Source organism: Haliotis rufescens, unplaced genomic scaffold (genome assembly GCF_023055435.1).
Source record: "Haliotis rufescens isolate VD_foot unplaced genomic scaffold, xgHalRufe1.0.p SCAF_5, whole genome shotgun sequence".
Classification (NCBI taxonomy): domain Eukaryota; kingdom Metazoa; phylum Mollusca; class Gastropoda; order Lepetellida; family Haliotidae; genus Haliotis; species Haliotis rufescens.
The window spans coordinates 28,344,679-28,359,859 of record NW_025964223.1 but is presented as its reverse complement, the minus strand read 5'-3'; positions in this window follow the sequence as shown (position 1 = coordinate 28,359,859).

The following is a 15,181-nucleotide window of genomic DNA, read 5'->3' as shown; positions in this document are numbered from 1 at the left end:
ACATTGATGATAAGGCATATCGAACATTGTCTGTATTAAATGAGTGAGTGAGTTAAAATTTAACGTCGCATCGGCATTATTTCAGCCATATAGCGACGAGACCGAAGTTGAATATGTTAACAATTGAGTCATTATAGCAAAGGAATATTTAAAATCAATTCATGCATACCATATTTAAAAACAATTTATGAAACATATTTGAGCATAACAATATAATACAGTTTTAAATCACGGGCTGTAGGCCACCAGCAACCAAAGCTAGGCCACCTCGCTGGGGATCATGGGGACTTACAGTACCTCTGCTGCCTGCATGATACCCCAGCAGGATTTACGTCATCACTTTAGCGACTGGTGGTCGTGAACAATACTAGCCAATATTAAAAAATTGTCAGCAATGTAACATGTGTTGGCTTAAAAACACTGGTTGATGATAGTAACATCGATTATGATAGGATTACGTGTCACACAGAGGGACAATATTTTTACGCTACGTTAACATCCTGGACAGAGCCTTCAATAATGTCAGTTGATAATAGCATCACACCACATTTAAGGACAAGCATTTAATTATTCTCATACATATTTAAAATTGATTATACAGACCGATTTTTTTCAAATAGCTGATAATGAGATGCCCGCTGACACGGGAAAAGAGATCTTTCAGATTTACGCGTTGATAATGTGAATCCGTTGCGATTGCAAAGTCCACACAGTCAAGCAATATATGCTTGACGGGGAACCTTTCATAACAAGGGATACACTTAGGAGGTTCGTCCTCATCTGTCTTAAGCAGATATTCGTGTGTAAACCGACTGTGGCCAATACGACATCGTCGTAAAACGACCTCGTCATGTCTTGACAAACAACCCAAGTAGGTATGACCAATTGTTGGTTTCAATTCGTGTAGTTTATTGCTTCCTACTTGGGTGTCCCACCTCTTTTGCATGACGTCCCGAGTACAAGATTTGATGGTTGGTTTGAAATCACTGTACGGGATGAGAAGTGGAGATAACGGTTTGTCAAGAGCTGCTTTAGCTTCAGCATTGGCTTTTGAGTTACCTGTTATGCCTACATGACTTGGTAACCAGCAAAAGACGATGTCACATTGGCCAGTAGAAAAATCATTATAGAGTTCTAAAATGTCAAGGATAATAGGGTGATAAGGTGAGACACTTTTAAGTGCCTAAAGGCAAGATAACGAATCAGAGAAGGTGATGAAAGCTGATGAGGTCAAAACTGTTTGGATAGCTTTGGCCGCAGCAGTAAAAATTGAACTAAAATCTGGGTTGTTTTAGGAGACAGTTCTGGATCCAATGATGGTGGCATGACCAAAAGGCAATAACAAAGACAAGAAAAAGACCTGCAAATCAAACTTTGGTGTAAATGTTATGATCGATTTTCAAATAGCCGAGGAGTTATTCACATAGATTGATGACTTGAAATCGCTGTGCCTATGACAAAGCAATAAAATTCAGAACTATCTGTGGTCTCTTTAAAACATTTAATATGTTTGGTAACAATGGTAACAATGCGTAAATACATGACCAATAACCAAATTAAAATGGCAATACAAGCCAAATTTACTACACTAGTCGTGTAATATATACAATAATACTATTTCAGGGTCAATGAATTTCAATATACCAATGAAATGCTTTCGTTTCTCTTAAAAGTCTTTGAGAGACACATCTCTCGTGATAATATTATGCAGAATTGTAAATGTCTGTCATCTCCCTCACAACTGTGCATTCAGTGCATGGGATAATTGGTTTGCAAGTATAGCCTTCAAAGTACACAGGTACAAGATCATCAATCTCTTTCCTCCAGCCAAAGGCCAAGGGCGAACCAAGGTCTGGCTTTGCAACATGTGACATACATATTCCGCTTTGCCAACATGCCCGTGTTGTGTGAAACCGTCCTCACTTGGAAGCAGTTTTGCAAGACTCACATCACGTTTGAGAGTCATCTTTGCTCTGAGAATGAACAGATTACCACGACAGCCTTTGTGTTTTTTCCCACAGGATCATATAACTGTGATGTGAAGGTTCTAGCTACTGACAGTGCTACATCTGAATTGGATCCTGTCAATGGAAACAAGCAGTGATATGCTTGAAAGTTATCTGTGACAGTCTTGAAGACTATCTTCTTGCCAATGCCAAAGAAGGCGACAACGCTTTCACATCCAGTTAAAGCATGGTCACGTGGTAGTATTTCACAGAGAAAGTTAATACAACACTGCAGAATTCATGAATAGGTATGAAGCGTCGCAAATCTGTCGTCTTTGACACCGTTTCTGTTTCAGTCCATAGCTCTGTCACTTTGATCATTTTAGCATAGCAGCCTAAACATTGACAGTGATACAGAATCATCTTTCTGGATATTCATATGGTCAGAAAAATAACGTTGATGGCAACGTTCATAAATCTCTTCCAGGGTAGTACACATCGACCACCAATTTGTTGATACAGGCGGTATCCAGTTCCAATCTTCTGTTTCTTTCTCCAGATTGAATTGACGCATTATGCCTTTACCTGTCAAAAACATCCACAACAACGGTTCAAGCAATGCATCAGCTATTTGACGTAAGAGTCTGCTAACTTGTAAGATGTGGAAAAGACGTTACCTGACACATAACGGATAACTGCCAGGCCATCTCGATTGTAAACTGTCTCCATGGTTATGCCGAATGTTAGTGTTCTTTGATGCGTTATTCTTCAACTGGTGTCCAAGTTTGCACTTAGCAAATGTCCTCATAGTACCCTTTACAAGGTTCAATGTGAAGTAGAAACAGGTCCTACAGGATGATTAAGAACAGTTCTAGCGTGATATCTTCACGATACGTAGCAAGGGTCAGAACTAGACGTACTCCAACTTTCAATATGTTTTCGTCTTTGTTGTCATTGACATGTCAGTAAATGTTGTGATTCTTGATCTGGTAATGGTACTTTAGAAGCTCCGACTTGTATCAGTTTTCAATCAAGAATTCAGAAACCTTTCAAGCTGCTTTCCACCTGTTTAATCACCAATAGGGAACCTAGAACGTACAATGATGCACGTAAACCAGTCACGATGGTCAGGAGTACTCCATCGTGAGAACCTGTATTAAATGGATTTGTCCTGGTTGTGTTTGATAAGATCATTTACATATTCTTCATGTCTCATCATCAAAGCCGGTTTGTAATCATTATGGGTGCTGTCTTCACTGCTACTTGACGGACCACTTCCTTCTACCCTGCTGTGTCTCGCAAGAGTCCATCTAATAAGTGATGTCTTGCGTTTTAGGCCAACAACACCAACACCTCTTATTCAATCTTCCTGGTTTTCCCCTGACGGTGAACTGTCCAGTTCACATGCGACTTTGACAACGTCTGGTAGGTGCAAAATGTCCAGAATGTAGACTGGTAGCCAACGATCACAGTTTGTTCTAATCGCACTGTACCAATACGTAAGCATTGCCCATAGGGTAAGCGTATGGATATCCCAGTTACCTTCACTCTTATGCAACATGTTAAGCTAAATTATTTGTACTGCCTCTGAAGTTAAGCCAAAATAAAAAGGTTGGAGAAGCCCTATTTTCACTTTGCTGATATTCAAAACACTTTGGCATGATGAACCACAGGTAACCCTCGTTCAGATTTTGAGTGAGTGAGTGAGTATGGTTTTACGCCGCTTTTAGCAATATTCCAGCAATATCACGGCGGGGGACACCAGAAATGGGCTTCACACATCAGATTTTGAATAGAGGTCAGCTACTGAGAATCCTCATCTTCACCTTTTTCATAAATCTGCCGTGATGTGACAAGGGTTTCTCAGAAATACATAACAACATCTTACATCAATGATTTGCCGCGTTAAAACGTTTATATACACACAAGCCATTCCCCTTGAACGACTTGTTCTTCCTTGCAATCAGCCATAAAAGAGGGACCATTCATTTTTTTGAAAATTAGCCTATATACATGAATGGGTTTTATAAATAAGTATTAATATTTTCATTATTTTGAATGCTCACTTCATAAAAATACCTGTTTTTAAAAATAAAACTCTTAAAAAATGCCAATTGTGACCTATGCTGTAAATTCCCATACTATATTTTTTCTGAAGCTTATCATGGAATGAATACTTTATAGTGCATTTTTCTGGATATTATTTCATTGTGAAATGAGTCATTGCAAACTACACATTAATACATTTGAAATAATTATATTTAAATTTGTATGTTGTTTTTAATCGGAATATTAGTTAAATAAATAAAACAAAATCACATGTTTTACTCAAAAATATAATTTCTGACACAAATTCAACAATTCTGGAGTGCTTTTCTCTTCCAAAGGAACACAAGGAGTATCAAAATGCATTAATGTTTGGTTGCAATATAAGATTAATAAAATGACTTAAAATTAACAATGTGCTACCTATATTTCTGATTTGAATGGGAAAATATGTTGATAAATAAGTGTGGTGTCACGTTACTTAGAATTTCTTACATTAGGACAACTTTTCGACACTATATCAGGGCACATCATAATCGAGATACAATAAGCTTTCCAATGAGCTATTATTAATCGAATTGACAATAATTAGAACTTGACGAATGACAAAGTAAACCTAATTTATGGATAACAACTTCTTTGTTCACTGTAAAGGCGTCGTTTCGGTAAAGATCCTTATAGCGTTGTCAAACAAGGCTTGCTTGTGTCAACTTTGTAATTATTAATCGATATCAGATAATCGATATACCTGAAACCTAAGTTATACGTCTTGGACAAATTCCCTTGTTTCGATTTTGCCAATACGAGTAGACATTCCGAATCTTTTGCATGAAGAAACAGATCCGTCAGAAGGGAAGCACAAATGAAACATGTTAACATTTGGGTTTAGATCGGTTGCAAATTGTACGTGGGCTAACACGGCCTACATGTACCCTATCAAATATCAATATCTCATGATCATTGCCGTAAGGGCCTTGTGTCGAATTTACTCTGGATTGCAACATTTTCACGATTCACAGATTAGCAATGGTGTCCACGGGGATGCCTACTTCTTGCCTAAATATCATGTCGCAAAATTTCACATTCGCACGTAGAAACCGGCAAGTGGTGATATGTTAGGTATTAATATGATGTATTAGTTTGATGACACGTCTAACACTGTTTGCTCTCTATTTGCATTGCGGTATTTTAAGGGTAACTCACGTCAGAAGTTTCAAATCCACCGGAACACAGTTTAACGTCTTTGGTATAGATACCAGCACCTTGGATCAGCAAGAGAGCGATCACGATCTGGGCGACCAGGCACCAGTACGGCAGCTCAGGGTAGGTACATCCGGGTATTCTACTTGCGCCAACTGACTTACAGCGAGAAACACTGCGGCCCATGTGACTGGTCTACATGGCGTCAGTGTAGTGACACAGGCGAATGGTGGTCACAATACATACCGACGATAGCGCCTGAGTGTCACCTTTACAGGGAGCAATAGTCACAACGTACCTGAGTCATTCCCCGTGTCGAAATTAATGTTTATACAAGTCCAATCAGTTATAACGTGTGTGTTATAATAGTGACAGATAGAACGTTTTTCTCTGTGTATTTACAACGGGGATCAACTTTGTCGATTTTCATAATTCCACGTGTAATTGAGTATTTGATGTGCGGAATTGTCAATATTTCCGGGCACCACAATCTATAACTGTGAATATGGAAAAGAATTAATGATACCTCCTAATTATACTTGAAGAAACTGTTATCATATACGCTTTAGCAAACAATTATTAATTGTTTTGTTCTATAGTTTAGTGTGAAGTTGTTGGAATGTAAATCTATGTTCGCTGACAGTGCCTAAGGTCTCAGCCTTCGAAGAAATGCATTTCAAAGCGCTGTTGCAAAACTCCTCCATGACAATTCCTAATTTGTAGCTTCATACGCTAGTTTGGTAAAGGAATAACGATCAAATTGAGCAGGCACCAGAGCACTTTTCTTGACCACTAGGAAAGGTATTCTTTAAGTGGTTAACAGTTTACATGCAGGTACAAGTAGTGGCAATTTTCATTCAGAGAATATTCATCTTTAAAATATGGTTATTGTTAATATCAAACAGAATTATAAGAGAAATAATTTTCCACACATATTATATTATAAGATTCTATATTTCTAAACGGCATATGTACAAGGTTATGACGATGAGTTTGTATCTCATGATAAATGAATAATGACAAAAGATTTTATTTACATCGAGCAAATAACGACCCGATTTACACTTTTGACCCTGCATATTAAAAGGAAAAGGTATTTATACTCGTCTCCAATGAAGAACAACGCAAATATTCATTGTTAGTTTTGACAACACAGGAGCAAGTTTCGTCAAGGCGTTGCAAAGATTGTAAAATATTTGTTTAACGCATTTCTAAATATCTTTCGGGTTCAAGTAAAGATGGACTAAAACCATAGGTACGTGTTTTATACTATTTTCTAAAGCCTCGGTGGGGATTCTGGGATAGACAGCAACTTATGCTGGTTGTAATAGGCAACCAAATGGTTGGCATGGATCGTTGCTCACAATATCAATCACTGGAGTGTTTGGTCCCCACTCTATTATTTACTTTCCCGGCGTTACACAGCTGGCATATTGCTAAGTGCGTCGTTAAATAACAATCTTTCGGAAGCATTACTTTGAATAGACCAATCAGACTTTCTCGGAAGTATCTTCTTTCATTTAGAGAAAGGATCTTCATTGCCAACTCACTGATGTGTCCAAACGTATCCAAATGTATCCAAACGTATCCAAAGCCATCAGTAAAAAATCAATAACGTATATCAGATGCACATGTGCTGTATCCTTCACTATTCTTATTATAACGGAGTGCATAGTGTACTCTTTTAGCAAGGTGCCGATTGGGCATTTAAGCATTTCCCACCACTACTTTAAACTTCAAACTTAAGTGTTATTTAAGACATATGTCTCCCACAATATACCATATAATTTAATGTTTGTACAACCAAGTCTTCTTCAGGCCGAGCCGAAACTCGTATGCAAAACAGTCGTTATGTGCAGATTTACCCCTCATAAAGACTTTGCATCTTTGTAACATTTGAAAACAACAAACATCTATGTTTAATTATTGATATTTTATCGAAAACATCTCGAAATTATTTTTGGAAATGTTCGTAACATGTTTTTCTTATCACAATTTAACATGCTTAAATATGACGTATTAATAATTGAATATGATGATCCCGGCTCTCTCTTATCTGAAAATCACCAATACAGTTTGGAATATTGAACGATTATGAAAACACTGCCGATGATGGTTACGATCTTGGTCGCAGATAATGACTGTAATGGTCTAAGGCGCCGTTGTACAGAGATGTGTACCATAGCTTCCAGGATCAAAGAGTAACCTGAATGGAGGCGCATACACAGTGCTCCCGTATCACAAACTCCCGGGCATATCAGTAGTGCTGAGAGCAATGTAAATAGCTATGCGAGGAGGGAACGTGACTTACGGCTGATTTCGTGAGGTAAGAAGTACGGACGGCATGTCAACATTCCTTGATATTAAGAGCATGCCATCAGCACTGACACATGCTGTATCGTTTCCATGTGTTAGGAACAATTTCCAATTAAAACTCGGTCAGTATCACAACGATATATAAACATGCTTTACGCCGCTTTTAACAATATTCCAGCCATATCACTCATTGTACCCATGTCGGAAATCAAACCCAGGTGTTTGACGTGACGCACGAACGCTTTAAACACTCGGCTATCCGACCACCCCTAAATGTAGAGAGAATGAATACCGTACAAAGAATGGCATACACACACACATAATCGATGCTCATCGCATTTGTGACATTTCCTCCAGCAAGCCGGTATTTAATTAACGAGTTATGGAAAATACTGCATATGGACAGCGACTTGTAAGAAAATTAGATTATTATCTGTTTGTTCGTAGTGCCCTGGTTGAGGGGAGCAATTTCAAGTCATCTAATGTCAATGCGAACATGTATGGTGCATGTTGTTGAATTTAAGTGTTTGCCCCGCTTCAACACTACTTCAGGGTCGTATCACGAGGGTCAGTGTTAATGTAGAAGGAAATTGCAACGTTGTGCAGGTCTAGACGTTTATAAAATCAATATCATTAACCTCAGGAACACAGCCATGGATATAACGAATTATGTAGTATACTTAGCATATTCCGAATGTCTAACACAATTGATGTGACAAGCAATTTGGGGCAGCTGTTCGATGATGTGAATACCATATGGACATGGACGTTTATAATTATATGTTGCCCACTATTTGATCCGTGCTCTTTCAATACACTCTTGGCATTCAAGTACTAACGGTTGGTGTTCTCTAGTCTCTAGTAAGTTGTACATTGCATATGTATCTGTACAAACTAGACACAACTTAGGGATAACAACTTCTTTAGTTGATTGTTATGGCGACGTTTCGGTATAGATCCTTATACCGTTGTCAAGCAAGGCTGAATAATAAACAATATATACTCACACGCAAAAGAAACGCAAGTCGAGTATGCAGTATACATGTTATTTATTTTCAACAGTAAAGACAAGAAATACTAACAGGGCAAGATTGACAAAAAATGACTGAAGACAGTTCAATGGATTAAAAGGCAGAAGACATAATTGTTTTTTTAAAATGTTAAGGGCTTTCACAATTTCGGGTCAATACCCAAAATGTCGGTCAAAACCTGGTGTGACCACCAGTAGCATTGATTACTGCCACCCATCTCCTGTACATTGAGTGGATCAGACGATTTGTGAAGGCCCTAGTGATCCTCCTGCACACATCCAGAACAGCTGTGCGTAGTTCATCGGCAGTTGTAGGGACTGGGCGCACATAGTGCAGACGCCTTTGAACCTCATCCCACAAGTGTTCGATGGGGTTCAGATCAGGGCTGAGGGCTGGCCACGGTAGAACGCGGATGTTGTGTTGTTGCAGAAAAGCCATGGTAGCTCTGGCAACATTTGGACGAGCGTTGTCCTGCTGGAAAATGTGTTGTTGATGTTGTGCAAAAAATGGAACAACGTAGGGTCTGATCACTTGGTCGATAACCGCTGGGCAGTGACACCGTGACCCCGACCTTGACCAACATTCAGAAAGCACATGGGTCCAAGTTTCGCATTAAGTCCAATCCCTGCACATATCATGACGCTAGGTCCACCCCATAGATCCTTTTCCACAACGTTTCTGTCAGCGAAACGATCACCTCGACGCAGCCAAATTCTGACTCTACCGTCTGCATGGGAGACACAACAGCGACTTTCATCAGAGAAGATGACACGCTTCCACTCACGATGACGCCAATCGTGATGACCCTGTGCCCACTGAATTCGTGCTTGTCGATGCCGTGGTTGGAGAACAGGACGACGTGCTGGTCGGCGACATCTGAGGTTGTTAGAACGGAGACGTCGGATCACAGTGTCCCGGCTAATGTGTCGATTATGTGTTCCTATGGTCTGTCGAGCACTTTCACTTGCAGTTAGGAACGGATGCCGCTGGTGTTGACGGGTAATCTGCCAATCTTATCGAGGTGTGGTGACCCTAGGACGACCGCTCCGAGGAAGGTCATCTGTGGCCTGTGTAGCATTGTATCGATGCAGGAGACGGTACATTGTGGTTATGTTAACGTTGAAATGACAGGCAACATCTTGGACAGACTCTCCAGCTTCCAAACGTCCGATAGCCTGGTTTCTCTGAATTTAGGCGTGGCATTGATCAGGACCAAGGAGTGGTAGGTCCAAGAATCGGCCAGAGTTTTATACCCACTACAGTTCGTGACAGTTCGTTCATTTTCGATTTCGCGAGAAATGGGTGCATAATACCCACATGTTCATTGAAATGGTGCGTTTTGGCGATTCGTTTTTTATGTTGCGTTTTTACTCGGGGCTTCCAAAATGCAACCAAAAATATTGATAACACCATCAGACTTCACTAATGCTAAAACTCGTATCAATTTATGGTTCCGTGTTTGTTACCTATTTGCTTAAAACCACTTGCGTGTCTTTTGCGTGTGGGTATATGTGTAGAAGGTGGAGGATTACCAGTGACAACAATTGCATACATGATAGAGTTTAGCATGAGAAGGTTAAATAAAAACAACAGAAGGAATGTTATCGATGTATTCATAGGCACGTTTTTGTGTGAAAACGCTTGATATAATTAAAAGAGGTTGTCGCAGCAAAAGCTGAACCCTTTTTTAATCAATAAGATTCACGCTTTCTCCGATGTCATGGAAGAATGAAATGTTACTGAGATAACGTGTGTGTTGGGTTAGAAGGAATAAAGGGACGTAATACAGAAACTAGTGATTGTGCAACTTTGACATAAATCAACCAATGCCATAAGACGCTGATGCACACATGTGTTATTAGTAAAAAGGGTCTTCTTTTGTCATAGTGCATGCAAGTCAACTTTATCATTGAGACGCCCACGATTTCTGACATCAACGGTCATAGGAGCTTGGATTCCAGGTATCAAATGCATCTTCACTTGTCAAGAACATATGACTGTCCCCAGCTAAAGTGAACTGATGAGCGCATGTTTTATTTGATGGTCTGTAACAGTGAAGTTCCAAACAGCCCTGTCATTTGAATACATTTTCCTGGCTTCGGGACGCATCAGTGGCGAGACTAACGGTTTATCTGACAAAACTCTTTCCATAATCATAAGAAAGTTCTTCTACGTGCAAAACTCATTGTACGATTCCAACTATACCATATGTTTATGAATCACTATGAAATTGTGATGATACCATTTGTTTCGTGAAAGATAAGCGTACGCCTCAACTGACATATAGGACATATGTGACATATGTTTGTTATTGTATGCTTTCAGAGTTTGAATGAATGAAAGAAGATAGCAATGTGGGTTTTCGTTTCCCGAGTCAAGCTCAAAATATGTTTATGATGTACATGTATATCTATTGCGCCCGTAGGCGTTAAAGGTGCTCTATTTTGCAATCAAAATCATTCAAATATTACTCATACGGGGTTGACATATGTTTACATAATCTTCACGTAGAAAGTAAGCTGACACTAAAGCACTGAAAAAAACATATACTGCTGTTCAGCCCTATTTGGAAGCCTATTTATTGCAATAACTCAACAATTATTTCTCAAAATGTAAATTAATGGACCTTTGTATTGTTAGTAGTGGGACTTAACCGATATGGGTCTTTTGTATAACTCATTTAAGATTTGGACCTTGATTTGACCTTTCCGTTTAGATTATGCTCTTAAATTCTCTCAAAATGCAATTCTCCACAGAAAACCCAAGAAGAATCGCCACAGAGGAAAAACTGATACACCACTCGCCAGTGCAAAGCATTTTCACCCTTGCTGCAGCGAAAACAGAAATGTTCCACATCATAACAAAGTCAAAACAAGAACTATGTTCAATAAGCATATATTTATAGTTTATCCAAAAAGGTAATATATATTGTATAACTGCCCAGATAGAAATATCCACACGTATAACGTCCGGTCGGAAATATCTTTGCCTACAGGTATTAAGTAACAAAATAGGTAGGCAATACATACCTTATAGGACTATACGTCTACGATCGAAAACAGAACGTAATATGACGGCCACAAAACGCCACCCGTATGAATTCTGGTCAAACATATAGGAGCCTACAGCTTTCCCTTAATAGTTACCTTTTGTATACAACATAATATGAAATAAATCTTGGGCCTCCTTCATCACCATATACATCATTAGCTGTGTATCACATGTTAATATCAATACTGACGCTCAGTGAAAGTGACCGGCAAAGTGCATTCTAAACCCCGTCACTTTTGAGTAACACGATACATTATATATTATCTGCATGTACAGGAACATTACAACTAGCTGAGACTGCTTTTGAATAATTAACTTACCTCATCTGAATTCGCAGATCAACTATCCAGTTCCAGTTGCTGCACAAACACTTGGTTCTAACATGTCCAGAGTGGGCTTGAACTAAGATGGCTGGTAACAACATATATCTTCCGCGATATCATTCTGCAGTCACTTCATGAAGCAACAACGCTTTACTTTTCAGCATTTGCTCTCACGCCGCGAAAAAGTGCGTCAATTGTTTGACTATAAATATTGCTTGTGACGTTCACTATATAAGTAAAAACAAAACTCTAATAAAACATGTGGGGTTTTATCTTAATCATGTAAGCGTTATTTTCATTAGACATTAAGTGTACAGATTACTTCGTAAATAGATCTATATGTTTAAAAGATTAAGAGATGGTAAATCTGCAAGTGGTTTCCTAAACATTAATTTGCAAAAACGTTTTGTGATGTCCAAAAGTACAACGTTTTGACAACGTAAATTTGTTACGTTGTGGAATATCGTCAGAATATAATGTAATAGTAACGTTGTCATAGAGACGCAATTACGTTCTGGAGATTTTAGTGTTAAGAGATGAAAATCCTAATGTCGAATGGAAAGGAAATTAATGCATTACTGCCTTGGTATTCTGTCGAAATCAAGTTGTCTTTGTAGCAATGTAATATTTTAAAATATAAATAGTGTTTGGGGACATTTTAATCAGTCTTCATCTCTCAGCTGATCACGTAAGTTTGTCGCAGATGTTTCACATAGGTGCCTTACGTCCCTCTGGACAGCTGAGATAACACACGTGACAACTATGTTCATGATAGCCACGGTCCTGTAAAATAATCCATTGCATTAGATTATAATAAGCATCCATTCAACGTATTATCGGCTAATTCTTTGAACAAAGTATGTCGTTTTTACATTGGCACTTCACGCTAGGATATGGGTGCATTCGGTCTGCTTTAGTAAACCTACATACATGTATATAAACACTGAGTTTTGACACATCCCCTGTGCATGATAACAGTGCTTAATAACGCATTATCGGTCAATCCTTTGATAGGTGTTTTTTTAGCAACTCAATTGACCATTCCACTCTTGCTGCGCTGCCATACATTCACCACAACAGACCTGGATCTTAGATTGAATAATAACCCCATACACAAGAAATGACAAATGCGAATGACTGACTGCTATATATGCACCCTCAGAGACGGGGTGAACGTTATTGAGTAATTTTGCATAGTCTATATCATGTAATCTGCGTGGTTCTACCACTAATCATCTGTAATAAAGCCATTAACTGGACATCACGTGAAAAAAAAAAGAATTTTGAAATATGCCATTCCTAGGTTGGGGTACTGGAGGAGTTTGTGTGGTTTTGAGCGTTTATAAATCTAGTATTTTGTTTTATTTGTAGATTTTTTGATTAATTAAGGTGCGGCCGAGTATACCTTTTTCGATTAGGTATATGCCTAGTGCCTTATGGGTTTGTAAGTTATTTTATGGGTTTGGAAGAGTTGGTATTGTCAACTGGTTGTTGTGGTTTTGTGTAGTTTTGAATGTTGTTCTATGTTCTGGGTAAAGTGTGCAATGTAGTAATACGTGTTCGGGGATGTCGGTTAGGTTACAATGTGGGCATTTGCCAGTTTGATGGTTTTATCATAAGGCGTAAGTATGAATTCAATTTAGTGTGGCCTGTTTGTAGTTTGGATTACTAACTTACTATTGGAGATTTAACGTGCGCTTTCCGACATTATGCATATTTCGCACACGGGCCCTCCAGGCCATTTGGCGAGATTGCCAAGGAAGCCAGGGTGTGTCCGAAAGGTGAGGCAACCTGGGGTCGTTAGGGTTGATTATTTTCAATTTTGAGAAATTTGGAATTGGGAAACTTTGGGGTCAAAGGTGGGTGGACTAAGGGAGGATATGGATGTGTGGTTGTTGGATTTGCGTGTTATTACTTTTGATTAGTGGTGGTTCATTTTTGTTGGTGATTATATGCGGTCTAGTTGTTCAGTTTTAATAAGGAATATGTCTGATGCTTTGAAAGATTGTGTATTGTTTAGCGGATTTAGAAGTTTGGCTACAGGTAATTTCAGTCTAGTTTGGTGTGGAGTGTTGTTCTGTGTAGTTTGTAATGCGTGCAGTGTAGTAGTATGTGTTCTGGTGTTTCTAGTTGGCTGCAGTGTGGGCATTTACCTGTTATGATTTTCTTTATTTTACGTAGATACGAGTTTAGTTTTGTGTGACCTGTTTGTAGTTTAATTATTACGCTGTCAATATTTTTGGATATATGATAAGTCTTTACTTTTTTGTGTGGCTTTTGGAGCATATGTTTTAGTTTGCAGGTAGAGTTTTGGTAGTTATTTTTCCACTTTTGGAAACATTTTCCCTTAGTGATGCTCTTTATTTCGTTTTTGGACATTGGTAAGTTAAAGCATATTCCTGGTAGTTTTACGGCAGCTTTGTCAGCGTTTCCGAACACTCCAACGCGGGCGGGGATCCATAAGAATTCTATTTGCTTGCCTTGTTTACTGAATTGGTTGGAGCTTTTAATTATCTGGTGTATTGGTTTAGGGCGATTTTTGTGTCCTTGCTTTTAATAGCTTGTAGTCCACTTAACGAGTCAGTTAAATTAGTGTTTTTGTGTTTTTGTAGCCATCAAAATAAGTTGGTTATGATTGGTTGTTTGGGAGCCTTTAGGATTTAGTTTCTTTTGTGGGTTGGGAAATGTGGAAGCCGAATCCTTTGTGTTTTGAGCCCGGGTCAGAGGACCCGTCTGTGGCACCAATTTGGCAATTTTTCATGTATATATGCTAGTGTGGTGGTTTTGGCGGTGTTTGGATTATAGCTTTATTTATTTTTGGCGAGAGTATTGTGTCTATTTTGGGGGTTTGGAGTTTAGGTGTGAATATGTTGTTTCGTTTTGTGTTTTTTTAAGTCGTTTAGGTGGTGTTGGTTTAAGTAATCTAGTATGCGTTGTGATATTGGGGTTAACAGTGGGTTTTTGCGAGCGAGCGATTGATTTCTCAGACTTATGTTATATCTTAGGATTTGTTTGATCTGGGTGTTTGACTGAGTTGAAGTCAAGAAATTTATTGTTAATTGTTCACGGCGTAAATTCAGGGGGATTGCGCCTGTTAGCGCCTGTAGTGCCGTGAGTGATGTACCATGCTGTGTGCATGTGATTTTTTTCCAGGCTTGATATTGGATTGTATTTAGCTTATCGTTAAGTGTTTTGTTTAAAGTATTGTATATCGTGTATCCGTAGTCGAGTTTTGATCTAATGAGAGATGTATAGAGGGATACTAGGG